This window comes from Oryctolagus cuniculus, chromosome 12 (assembly GCF_051225735.1).
Source record: "Oryctolagus cuniculus isolate XC-2025 breed Fujian yellow rabbit chromosome 12, ASM5122573v1, whole genome shotgun sequence".
Lineage (NCBI taxonomy): Eukaryota > Metazoa > Chordata > Mammalia > Lagomorpha > Leporidae > Oryctolagus > Oryctolagus cuniculus.
This window is the reverse complement of record NC_142878.1, coordinates 48,686,949-48,701,563: the sequence shown is the minus strand read 5'-3', so window position 1 is coordinate 48,701,563 and position 14,615 is coordinate 48,686,949. Positions and strand designations below refer to the sequence as shown.

At 32.8% G+C, this 14,615-nt stretch overlaps 1 protein-coding gene across 8 annotated transcripts in view; it reads right to left on the bottom strand.

Moving 5' to 3' along the window:
- NOVA1 (NOVA alternative splicing regulator 1) overlaps positions 1 to 14,615 on the bottom strand; it is a 155,443-nt gene that overhangs the window by 106,827 nt on the left and 34,001 nt on the right. The window contains exon 3 of one of the 8 annotated variants that reach the window (XM_070053337.2): positions 2,413 to 2,514. The exons of the other annotated variants lie outside the window; for them this stretch is intronic. The gene's annotated coding sequence lies outside the window, so the exon portion shown is untranslated. The remainder of the gene's footprint in view (positions 1 to 2,412; positions 2,515 to 14,615) is intronic. 8 annotated transcript variants of the gene reach the window in all.

The following is a 14,615-nucleotide window of genomic DNA, read 5'->3' as shown; positions in this document are numbered from 1 at the left end:
AAATGCGTGTTCTTTAAAATTAGTTCAAATTAAATAAAATTTACCTTTTAAAATACACTACCTTATCATTATTTTCTCACCAATCTATTTCTTCAGCTGATCTTAAGGTTTCTTTTAAAAGTCTCTAGTGGAATATTAACTAGAAAGTAGCAAACTGCTAGAGGATTATCAGTAAGTATTTTTAAAAATTCATATTATTAATGTATTTGCTTCATTTCCCTCTATTAAAAATAGAAAATTATAATAGGTAAAGATGAAAAATAAAGATTTCATATGGCTTAATTTCTCCTCTTCTAGTATTTATTTCTGAATTCCAAGATTATTAAGTTAATCCTAATTAAATAATAATCCTAAACATAACTGTGTACCTTCACAATAGAAAGAAGGGCCATTTCATGGAAAATAATCAAGCAGAGATATGAGATATCTCTCTCATGGAATGAGGAAATCTCTAAATGAACTAAGTAAATATTCCAAATATATAATTTAAGTGAAACCCAGTTTACTTTTGATTACATAAATAGTATATTTTAATTAAATTCAAACAATACTCAAGTATACTTAATAAAACGTTTCCACCTAATTCTCTTTTCCAAATCTCACAAATCAGAGATGTACTGTAAGATTCATGAAATGAAAAAATGAATCTCCAAAACTGTCAAATTTGCCTTATCAACAGGTCTAAAATATAATAATTTAATATACTGTATGATTTAAAAATATGTAGTCAGACATTTACAACAGGCATAGTTTCTGCCTTTTCACAGAAGTTTAATATTTAAAACATACAGCCTATTCTGTCAACTGACAATATTTCAGTTAATAAAATGAATGGGATTAAGTAATAATTACAAGTACAGTCTGTAGAAAATGCAAAAGAACCAATTATTAGCAACTCAAATATTTCATTTACTGATAAAAATACTCTATTGCTATATTTTTAAAAAGTTTGATGTTTACTTCTTTAGTGTTTTGACCACTGAGTAAACTATTAACTCTATGGAAGTAAAGGGAAGACTCTTATTAAAATGTGACTTTTCAGGAAATACTTAAGTAAAATTTCTCTGTGAATATAAATAACATAGGACTTTTTTCTAATTCATTTGACATTTCCATGAGGAATAATAAATTAAGAATTATAATGTATTTATTTAAAAAAACTGAATTTCAAAATAATGGGGGTATCTGCACTTCAAAATTAGTGATAGTTGAAAATCTTTGTAGAAAATCACCCTCCTCTTTTGACACCATCATTCAGCATTTAGTTAACACACACAAAAAAAAAATCTAAGTAGAACAAAGGCACTTGCATGAAAATATCTTGGTTACATAATGTAAGGAACAATTCTAAGTACACAGAATACTATCCCTGAGTTAAACAGAAAACATGGAAAAGAAAGGATCTCTAAAAAATAACTTTGTTCACCCATTTCATTTTACAAGCAAATAAACTGTGGCTCACAGTTGTATCTGCTTCTACTGACAATCTACAGATATGGATATGTACATGATATCCTTTAACTCATGACACAATTACACTATATTGCATATGTGCAAAACTCTGAAAACCAGGAGACCCTAATTTCTTCATACTAAAATCTTCATAGACACACTTTAAAAAAGGTAACAGTAAGTCACACTATTGATTTAAAAATGAAACAATAAAAATATAACAATCCATATCATATGTATAATAATAGACATTTCTAATGTGGTTTTCCCGTCCTTTAAGGCATAAACATGCCAAACTATTACTAAAGACTTATCACTCTTCTAAAGTTGCTGTTACAAAAGAAAAAACCAAACTAAATAATTAAAGAGAGAAACCAAAATAGATTAAACGAAATTTCAAATATTTACTGTTTCTTCTATGTGTAAAAATGTTTTTAAAAAAATTCAAACTCAATGTTTCTAAACCAAAGAATCGAAACCAGTTTCACCATAAAAGGTCTTTGCCGTAAAACTTTCACTAAAGAAAGTTCTGAAAAACAAATGCATAAGATATTGCAAGCAAAGCTAATTAAGGTGCTCCTGATGAACTAAAATTTGATCTGCTGTTTTAAGAACATGGCTCTAAAATATTATACTGTTAGTAGATATTGCTGGTTTGGTTATTTTAATATATTTCAAAACAACTTGATTCTTTTAAGTTTCCTTAAAGGTGAAGAATTTATAAAAAACACTTTCATTTCATTTGCTTTGGGAATAAAATGAATTTCCGAGGAGTGCATCCATCTGTTATTCAATTTGGTACCAGTCTTAAATTAGACAGCCTTAAAATAAAATTTAGAGCCAACGAAAGCAGCACTAAGATTAACTGACCTCAGTTCATCTGAAAATGATGCTTCCCAGTTATTTCTTATTCTTTCTTATTGGGTTTTCCAGTCTAGGGCAGGTACACAAGAAACTTACAGTCTATGTAGTACTCCTAGTCAGTTTCACTCTGCAGATGGCACAGTGGAGAAATACCTTCTGTACGGGACCATGTACAATTTCTTCTACAGCTGTCAGCACCTAGGGGAAAGTGCGCTGTTAAACAGTTGCTGCGTTCCACCTCAGAAGTGGCTGCAATTCGGTGGTGGGTGAAGTGACTCCTGTACATATATACAGGGATGAAAAGTACTATAGAAAATGAAAATATTTAAGAACAAAAGTGGCTGTCTGAAAACTGTGTCACGCCAAAACATAACACATCATAGTCACAAGAAGCTCTCACAGTTGGGCTATCACTCACTTAATAACTAAATGTTCAAAATGATCAAAGGAAAGAGAAATACAGTCATTTTATTCACAACATACCTATAAACCAAATGTTAAAACAAGCATGTTAAAAACTAAAACCCGAACATTTTATAGAGATTTAGAATGTTATTTCTACAGTAATTTACCTAAAACCAGGCAAGTATATACACAGTAAGATTCTTCACTCTGTTCAGCTAACTTTATTGCCTTTGTTTCAGATGATAATTCAGAGGGTAAAAAACAAAATAGTTGAGATATCAAACTTGAAGCACAAGTATCATGAAAATGTCTAAAGAGAAATATAAGGAAAACCAATCTGAAATTCTGAACTACTTTATCAAGTAACAACAGGTATTTTTCATATAATGGAGTTCTAAAATTGACCTCATATAAAAGGAAACATTTTCCTCTCCAAAGTTAAAATGAATTAGAAACTAAATAGTTTTCTTCCATAGCTCACAAAACAATGAGTTAATCAAGAGTAAAAATAACTTTGGTTCATTAATATAAGAAATTATTATCATATCATTTTATTACTACAAAATGTCCTTTCTATATTATCTATCTTTGATGGAACCCAAGATCGAATTCGAGAATTATTCTTTAAGAAAAATCACGGGGGCTGGCATTGTGGCATAGTGGGTAAAGCCACCAAGTGCAATACTGGCATCTCACATGGGCACTGGTTTGTGTACCAGCTGCTCCACTTCCAATCCAGTTCCCTGCTAATGGGCTGGGATAAGCAGCAGAAGATGGTCTAAGTACTTGGGCTCCTTCCACCCATGTGGGAGATCCCAATGAAGCTATTGTTTCCTAGCTTCAGCCTGGTCCAGGGTTGGCCATTGCTGCCATCTGGGGAGTGAACTACTGAATGGAAGGTTCTCTCTCTCTCTCTCTCTCTCTCTCTCTCTCTCTCTTTCTCCCTCTCTCTGAGTAACTCTCAGTTAAAATAAATAAATAAATCTTAAATAAAAATAAGTAATTTAAAAAAAAAAAAACACCAAATCACTAGGCTGTATGGTACTAGCTTTCTAATCTCTTGTATCTAGGTATAGCTACCACATTTATACTAGTCTGAAGATAACTGTCCTTGTCATTTCTTATATTCACATTTAGATTTCTTTCTTAAACAGATGGAAGGTTTTTTGTGATGAAGTCCAATATACCCAACCATTAAAAAGCATCCTATAAGCAAACTGGTCTAAATCTCACATGCTAAACAACTAACAACATTTTTTAGTTTGATATATATTCTGTAGAGTTTGAGATAGCTGACATTCTTACTTTCGGTTTTCTTAAAATTTTTTTCTACAATAAGACATAGTATAAATAAGCATTACTTTCACTAAGTGACACGAGTGGTAGAGGAAAAAAGTACAGTTTACCAGTACCTATTAAAAAGTACATAGAGCAGGGATTCATCTAAGGTCCATGTATGGGATGTAGGTTATCTAGGAATTTTACAAAATAGCATACTAAATAAAGATACATGAGTCCATACATTTATTTTTCTAAGGAAAATGTGCCATAAGTTTAACGCACAACTAATGATGTCCAAGAACCATAAATGATTAAAAAGTAAACATTTTAAATAAAATGGAAGACTCTAAGTAACTATTTCTTCTTGAGTGAAATGAAGAACACTTACAGAGATGTTCCAATGGCTAAATGAAGCTAACTCATATGAGGCACATAGTATAATAGTTGACCTATTTTATCAGTAATAGTAGTGACTGTTCCAGAGCTATCTCAAACACCTCCAAGTTTTTTAGAGGGGCCCATCTTTGTTTATTGATAATAACTTAATAGCATTATTTACCCATGTCTTCCAAAAGAAATTAACATTGCAAGTTACATACTGAACCCTGAGATACAAAAATGCCAAACACAAGTTGTGTAGTTCTGTGACACACTCCAGAAGTCTGCAATTTCCAAAAACACAAACCAGTCTCTTAACTCATACTGCATTTACTTTGAACAGAATCAGATAAGGAAAACATTTGGCTCCAAATGTTTTTATAAATTAACTTCATTTATTTGATCAGTTTTTCTTTTATTTATACAGTAACTGTAAATAAATAATCTAAATCTGAAGAATCTAGCAAGGTCACATTTTTTGACAAGGTAATATAAATAATATTTTTATAAATTATTTCCTCTACTCCTTTTAATTTTCTGAATGGAAAAGATACAATAAAAATTCATACATACATATCCTTTTAAAAGAATTCTTGCAGTTACGGCATGTAGACAAGTCTCATCTTTAAAATAAATTTACAATATTAGAAAATAGTATTTAAAATATTGTATATAGCATTCCTGAAGATTATGACAACTTTTAAATACACATAAAAAATGACATGTGAAATCTTACCATGTATTAAGACTCCTCAGTGAGGAAACAGGTTTGCTAATACATGTGAAATAATAACATATAATGCAAATTCAGCTGTTTCCCAACCACTACAAATATAAAAGACTGTTTCTACAGTCTTCTCACGACAGGAGTTACATGTTATACATTAACATACTAGAAAAATTAATAAAGATACATGAGTCCATACATATATTTTTCTAAGGAAAATGTGCCATAAGTTTAACGCTCAACTAATGATGTCCAAGAACCATAAATGATTAAAAAGTAAACATTTTAAATAAAATGGAAGACTCTAAGTAACTATTTCTTCTTGAGTGAAATGAAGAACTCTTACAGAGATGTTCCAATGGCTAAATGAAGCTAACTCATATGAGTAGTAAGAAGAAATGAAACAGATTTTGGGTAAAGGCACAAAAATGAGAGGCAGAGGATAACATTCAGATTATGACAGTGAGAAGTTGTGACTGGGATCCTGAGTAGGCCTGAGGGCCAGAAGGAATAGAACATGCAAAGGCCCAGATGTGCTAAGGATCTGTGCGATGTATTACTCCAGAGTGGCATTTGGGTAAGCATATAAAAGCACTCCAACTGTGGCATGGAAGATGGTTAGAGGTGTGGATGATTTAACTGAGATGGTGATGATGGGAATATATACTTAGGAATAATAAAAAAGCTATAAAAATTGTAAAAGTACTATGTAAAACATTAGAAAAGTAAAAAATTAGGGGGTAAGTCAAAGCCATTTTTTAAAATTTCAGTCTGGGCTCAAGCATTCCTTTATTCAGTTAAAAAAAAAGTCAATTATCTTCTATGAGTCAGAAACCATTTCAGGCACAGGAGAACACAGTAAACGTAGAAGTTAATGAGCAATACTAACTGATAAGACAGATAATAAACTACTAAATAAATGACTATAGTATACATTTTTATAAAAGCAATTTAGAGGAAAAGAAAGAAATTACAAATAGAGTAAAATTCTTTCCTTTATTCCAGGCCTCCTACCCTGATCTTACCCCTTACATGTGTATGGGTGCTTCTTTTGAAAAACTCAAATTAATGAAAACCTAGAAGTTGAGAAAAAAATAAAGCAAGTTATAAGAAGAGATATAAATATACTGACCTAACAGCAAACTCACAGCACTCCAAGGAATCAGCATTATTTGAATGAAGAACAGAATAAAGTAATGTGGGGCAAGAATCCTGCAGACAGATGGATGAGTTAAAAGCAAAGCCTGAGACAGGAACATGTGATCAAAGAGACTAAACTGCAGTCAGATCAAGTAGGGCCTTTCTAGGCCAAAAATAAGGGCTTTTTTTTTTTCTTTTTTGTAAGTGTGACAGAAAGTCACTGCAGTATTTTGACGAGAGGAGTAATAGAACCTGTTTAATCTTTTTAAAAGATCATCCCAGCTCCTGTGGTGGAACAGATTTCAGGGTAGCCAGTAATAATGGAACCACTAACAATACTGTTAAAATTTACACAACAGTGTATCAGATGGGACTTTCTCCAGTGTACAGGGATTGACAACTGGAACCCAAGGTACAGAATAGAGAAGCATATTTTAATAAGTATCTTCCCCTTCTTCAGTTCTCTTAATGCCAGAACTATCTTGTCATCACCCCCATTATGAAGCAGTGATTTAACCATCAACATTTGTTTCACTTAATTAACAGAGTTGGACAGCGCTGTTGCAAAGGTCCAAGTAAATCAAAAGTTGTCATTAATAGCACATTACTGTGAAAATAATTTTAATCCAAATAATATTTTTTTTAAAAAGTTGACTCAAAAGATTGGCAGGAAGGAACAATGTACTATGTACTTCAACTCAGTGGGCTCTCTGCTTGTGTGGCTTCTTTATCTGCCCAGGCCCTCTTCCTTTCCCTGTGCCTAGTTGAGGAAAAGAACAGGCTTGGAGTTGGAAGATGGAGTACAAAGAATTGGAGTCATTGTGAAAAATGAAAACTGTTTTGATCATGAACTTAAGCCTCCATGTAAAGGGGACCCCAATAGCCGGAGGTTATGTGTATACTAGAAAAGTAGAAATTGAGAATAAGTAGAAAGAAAAAAGAACAAAAACAAAAACCTCAGAACTAGATGATGTTACACTCCAGAAAATATCCCCCTCTTCTAAACATTTTATGCATGTATCACATCAGAGAGCTGTATCTGCCTTTCTGTCCACACAGAGGGCAGGAGACTAGTCAGTGTGAGAAAGTGGAGCAGAAGTAGAGAAGGGGAACCACAATGATGCCACCTAGGTAAGACAGCCCTTTGTCTCACCCCTTTACACAGGAGTAAGGAACAAGAGCAGATCAGTCTCCACCCACCGAAATGAGCAAAGTGAATAACTAGACTCAGACCCTTTCTATATTCCAAACTCCTGGGAAAATCAAAGTGGCACTGAGTAAAAAAGAGACAAACTGAGTTTAAATTGGCTCATCAAACTAGTTAGATTAAACTGTCAAGAATAACTGACTATCTCAAGTGTCTAAAAAGTGATGACATCTTTTTGAGATAAGCAGAAAAAGTAAAAAAACATACAAAAAGCATTTAACCCATTTTAAATAAAGGTCATATTAGAGGAAAATAAAGTTCCATGCTCGAATGTCAACCTAATTCTTGATCTCAGTTCACACCATATGGTTAAATGGTAAGCAGTAAGTAGTAAATGATGTTGACTCATCTGTCTGAAACATTCTATGAATACCAGACTTAACACCTGCAATACTCTATTCTTATTGCTTATTTTTAGGAAAAACAAGCAACTGTGGAAACATGATTATTTGATAAAGAATTACTTAGTTTTTTCCCTTGTATGAAACATTATAAAAAATTGTGAACACTTGTAAATAATACTTGGCCTTATTTAAAATACTACACAATTGGAGGTAGGGCATTTGGGACAGTGGTTAAGACAAGACTTCAGATGCCTGCATCTCATATGGAGTACCTGGGTTAAGTACCCATTACTCTGACTTTGGCTGGCCCCAGTTCTGGCTATTGTGGGCATCTGAAGAGTGAACCAGTTCATGGAAGATCTCTTTTCTCAGTCACTTCAAATAAAATAAAAATAAATATAAGAAAAAGAATTAAAGCATCTAAGCTCCACAAATTGCATACATTAGCTAGAGGTCAAGCATTTGCATTTTAAAAAATACTAAGCATTTAAAGTGATGTCAATATTTTGTGCCTTTGTAGATAGTAATAGCTTTTATAAAGCCAAAGAAAAAAGTTCCCTAAGTCAAAAAACAAAATTAGAAGTTTACAATTAAAACAGCTTGGTGAAATAAAAAATAAAAGAAAGGAAAAACTTTAGAAAGCTTCTTATTCTAAAGGAGTACTTTTCATATTAATTCCAGAGTAACGTAAAGTACAATTTTAGAGAATAGTCAGGTCTGACTCAGCTAATAACTTAGGATAGGTCCCTAACCTGAATCATGGTTTTTCCAGGGATTTAATATTTAAATTAATATTTAATAGAAATTCTCTAAAAACTCAAGTATCTTCTCTTAAATAAATTAAGGTATCATTATTTTACATGACTACATTATGCATGACCTTATCTCTGTTTAAATGTCATACTTTTAGAGAATATAGAATCCTATTACATTGATGTTTAAATTGTTCATGTAATGTTCCCACTCATTTTACACTCATTCATCATCCTAAATTATGACATGTATATTCAACACATACTTTATCAGTCATTCCTTCTCAGAAGTACAACATAACACAAAGTAACATCACTGAAAATTTAAAACTAAGTTATGTATTAATACCTTTTATTCATTCTACTCTCAGAGGATATAAGAATATCAGTTGCAAGTAAAATGCATAGGAACAATCATGCAAACTCAAGTACGTTAATTCACTGTTATCTAATAGTATTAACCTATATAATGATGACAACCAACCCTTTGTGATAACATAATTCTAAGCTTTCTTAGCCTACTATACTTAATGAAGTAACAGTTATTGCTTATAGCAATTTAAGAAACAATAATTTACCTTAGTAATTTGTAATTGCACAAACATTGAGGCTATTCCCAAGATTCATTTTACCATTTCTTACAATTGTTTTTAAAAATTTAAAATAATTTTGAAAGGAAAGTAACATTATGTCCATGATTTATATAAGGATAACTATAAAACTTTGATAGAAAAGTTCAACGATCTAAGTAAACAAAACTTTATTTCAGATATTTGGATGGGAAAACTCACTGACGTTAAGATGTCATCTCTTCCCAACTGATTTACAAATTCAGTGCAATCCAAATCAAAATTCTGGTAAGTTATTTTATTACTATCAACTGATTCTGAAGTTTATAAGAGAAGGCAAAAGACAGAGGATTCAAAAGAATACTAAAGGGAAAGAATTACATTAGAAGATTGACACTATACAAGTAAAAAAAAAGTCTTTAAAGCTACAATAATCAAGACAGTGTGGTATTAGTGAAAGAGACAGCACAAATTGATGATGGAACCAAAATAAAGATCCCAGAGATAAACCTGTGTAAATATAGTCAAATGACGTCTGACAAAGAAGCAAAGGAAATTCAATGGAGAAATGACAATCCTTTAAATAATGTTTCTGGAACAACTGGACATCCATATGAGGAGAAAAAAATAATTTAAAATACCTTTCACAAAAATTAGTTCAAAAATATCAAAATAAAAATTTATACAACTCCTTGAAAATAAAGCAGAAAAATAAGGTGATTGAGGTTAACAATGACTTCTTAAATACAACACCAAAAGTAGATCCATGTTGGAAAAAAATTTGTCAGATGGACTTCATTAAAATTAAAAACTTCTGCTCTGTGAAAACACTGTTAAGGGATTGAAAAGACAAGCCGCAGATGGGAAGAAAATATTTGCACAACACTTCTCTGATAAAGGACTAGTAACCAAAATACCCGGAAAGCTCACAAAATTCAACAATAAGAAAACAGCTGAACTTAAAAAGGAGCAAAAGGCCTGTACAGACATCTCATCAAACTAATGTAAGGCAAATAAGCATGCAAGAAGATACGCAACACCATATACATATTAGATACCTATTAGTTTTGAGAGCTCCCATGTGAAAGTACAACAAACTGGGTGGCTGAAATAACAGAAATGTTTTCTTTCACAGTTTGGGAGGCTAGAAGCCAGAAATCAAGATGCTGGCATGTTAATTTTTTTTGAGAGTTGGGAGGGAAGGATCTCTTCCGTAACTGTTTTTTTGGCTTACAGATGGCAGTCTTCATGTTCCTACAGTATTCTTCCAGTATGTATGTATATCACTATGTACAAATTTACCCTGATTTATAATAGCAGTTATAATGAACTACAGCCCAGTGCAATAATTTCATGTCACCTTGATTACTTCTGCTAAAACTCAGTCTCCAAATCAGGTACCATTCCGAGGCACTGGGGGTTAGGACTGCAATATATGAGTTTGTGAGGTGGGGGGAAGCAATTCAACCCAAACAATATCTCATTTGAGAACTGCAAATTATAACAATGAGACACCCTGACACATCTGTTGGAATGGCTTATCAGTCACAACAACTGTATGATTCTAATGCAATGTTGACAGTGAAACTGTGTGCTGGTGGTAGGGGAAAAGGTTAGGGGCACAGAAGAGAGTATCTGACCACTCTCTGGACTTTCAAATAGATTTTTCTGAAAGCCTAAAGCTACTCTTAAAAAAATTTTTTTAAAGTTGTTTGTCTATTAAGATGATCAAGAAATAAAAGGTTCACGATGATTACACGGAAATAGAAACCTTAAAAAATCTAAACGCAAATGGTAAGAATATTATCTTTAGAGCAATGATCCTGAAAGGATATTATGAAAAAAGATACATTATATCTGATTTTAAGAGAAGGTGACCAGAGTGCCAGGCAAATAGGAAGGCATGATAACAACTTGCAACGATGGTTGACTTGCAAATGAGTTTATCAAGGTAAAATCTTTAAAACAGCTAACCAGATTTTTTATCATAACATGCAAGTAGCATTTCCAACTTCTAGGGTCACAATAACATTAAAGTCAATATTTATGAAGGCAATCTATGCCATAATACTCATTACAGTATAATATCTTTACAGAAAAATAATAATGTTTAGATAGGTCAAGATATTTTTTAATTTGTAAAACGCTATTTTTTTAAATTTCAGAAACACAAATAATGCTATGAATGTAACAATATCGTTTGAAGTTATATTTTTAAATACTCATGCTGTAATTACTTCACACATGCTAAAACTCTGCAGCCTGTCTGATAATGATAACTAGGTAATATTATTTCAGCAAAATGAAACTGAAAATTTATTACTAAAAGAATTCAAGGATAAATTTTCTTCCTTTCATATATACCATGCATCTTACTTGAATACAACTGAAAACTTTTAAGGTCAAAGAAATTCTGTTAACTATAGAAGGAATTTTCAATGAGATATCTTTCAAGCTAAAAGAAAAAAGTTATCACTAAAATACACAGCTATACACACTATGACTAACATGAATCTTCCCTAAAAGGAGAAATAGCCATCAATTTTAGGAAAATGTAAAATGCACTGGTAAGTTTATTAAAGCATGACTAAAAACGTAAAGTTTGATTTGGAGTTGAACAAATGTGAAATTTATTCTCATCCTTCAATTACTGAATACTGGTTAGTAGCACTCTGGAAATGTTACTGAACCACTGTCTTAAAAACATGGGATACTTGTAAAGTTGACTGTCATTCTTGATGATCTAGACAGGTTTTTATACTCAGATCTTTTTTTACCATCAACTGCTGTTGACATGTATAAATCCAAATATCCATAAGTGATATCCTAGATAGCTTATACACCAGATTTCTACTTTAAAATGACTCTAAAAAGAAATAAATACTTTATTATTATTCTAAAATCATTTCCCTATTTTTAAAATGCCTGTAATATATATGAATACTTCAGAAATTCCTAAAATGTCTGTAATGCATTGAAATATTTGATAACACGTCCTGAAATAATAATTTTTCTCAAATGAAAGAGTATTATTAGTTTGATTTACCATAAAGTTGTAAAAATACTGAAATAATTATTCATATTAACTTAGAAAACTGGCCGGCACCGCGGCTCACTAGGCTAATCCTCCGCCTGTGGCGCCCGCACTCTGGGTTCTAGTCCCGGTTGGGGTGCCAGATGCTGTCCCGGTTGCTCCTCTTCCAGGCCAGCTCTCTGCTGTTGCCCGGGAGTGCAGTGGAGGATGGCCCAAGTGCTTGGGTCCTGCACCTGCATGGGAGACCAAGAGGAAGCACCTAGCTCCTAGTTTCCAATCCACACAGCACGCTGGCCTTAGCAGCCATTTAGGGGCTGAGCCAACGGAAAAGGAAGACCTTTCTCTCTGTCTTTCTCTCTCACTGTCTTACTCTGCCTGTCAAAAAGAAAAAAAAACTTAAAAAACTGAGGCTTTATTGAATAAAGGAATACAAATTTGCTTTCCATTTCTGCCACAAAAAGACAGAATTGAGACTGTCAAACAAAGTGGTTTCCAAATCTTCCTGAGGCTTTCAGAAATAAAATTCAAGCAATAGCAAGCTTCCTCAAAACAGCAAAAATTACATTAAGAAATAAAATTATCTATTTTGAGATTTTCTCATTTTTAATATTTGATAATTCCTATCAGTTACCTACACTAGAAGCTATTCAGCTGTATATAAAATTCTGTTAGCATAACATGCAGGTTATAATGATAGATACTGGGAGCCCACAGGAAGGAAATCTTATGTATCCTTCAAATTAAAAACTATAATATATACAATACACCCACCACATTCCATGGGTTCAGTATCCATGGATTAAGACACCTCCGGATCAAAAATATAAAGAAAAAAATTGTGTCTGAACTGAACATGTAGCAATTTTTTCTTGTTATTATTCCTTAAGCAATACAGTAGAAGAACCATTTACATAAAATTTACATTGTATTAAATATTATAAGTAACTAGATTTCAGGTATATGGAAGATATGCTAATATTACATGCAAATATTATATCATTATATATAAGGGGCTTTGGCAGTGCAGATTTTGGAACCCTGAGCAGTCCTAGAAACAATCCCCCATGGATACTGAGGAAAGACTAACTGTTACACACTTATACACATTATATACGTACACAGGTACATGTACATATATACATACACTTACAAATATAAAAGTATACACACATATCTGTAAAACAAATGATTTAATCTGTGCCATCTCTTCCTGTTTATTGTATAGAATAAGTTAACAATTGAAAAAGATCTAGGTTTTTGTTTTTTGTTTTTTTTTTTGTTTTTGTTTTTGTTTTTGGACAGGCAGAGTGGATAGTGAGAGAGAGAGACAGAGAGAAAGGTCTTCCTTTTGCCGTTGGTTCACTCTCCAATGGCCGCCACGGCCGGCTCGCTGCGGCTGGCGCACCGCGCTGATCCGATGGCAGGAGCCAGGTACTTATCCTGGTCTCCCATGGGGTGCAGGGCCCAAGCACTTGGGCCATCCTCCACTGCACTCCTGGGCCACAGCAGAGAGCTGGCCTGGAAGAGGGGCAACTGGGAAAGAATCCGGCGCCCCGACCGGGACTAGAACCCGGTGTGCCGGCGCCGCTAGGTGGAGAATTAGCCTATTGAGCAGCGGCACCGGCCAAAGATCTCGTTTTAATAGCCTCTGGTTCACGATAAGTCACATATTACTATTAGCTACTAATATCATTACTGTTATTTCTAGTAAAATGTTAAGATTAATATGCTAATATCCCCAATGTCCTGAAGAATATGATTCCCAATGTTCCACTACTTGAATAAGCCGAGTATGTCTGAGAATTATTGACACTGAAATAGAAAAAATGTATGCCATTCTGGAATTCTCAAAAAAACCTGAAATTTTTAAAGACTATAAAAAAGAAGTGAAATCAAGAAATTACCATTTTGTCACATATAGTTTGAATTTTCTTGATTTTAAAATATATTTACATGCCATATGATATTTACGAGTAGAGACAACAGAAATGCATCCTACCCCAAAGTGTTTTTATTCCTTAACAGCAGCACCTGACACAGGAGAGTAATTTCCTGCTTCACTGTGCTGACAGTACATAGCTTAGATTTAAAAATTATATCTTCAGCAGGAAGGCAATAGGTTTCTGTCTACACTGAAGAAAGAGAGGGACAGAAAAATTACACAAATTAGAAATGGCTTATTATTACCATGAAAGAAAACCTCAAACTGTATTGAATATAATTTATTTTTTTACTTTTATTTAATGAATATAAATTTCCAAAGTATAGCTTATGGTAGAATTTATTTTTAACTGATGACACACTAAGTATGTTCTAAACTTATAAACATAGGAAAAAATTAATGGCATCAACTGAAATTTATTAGTTCACTGATTTTATTTAATTATGTTAGAACAATACATACAAGTTCAGTCAGTAAATGTGAAGTTTTTTAAAAAAAAATACTTAGAAGAATCCTGTTA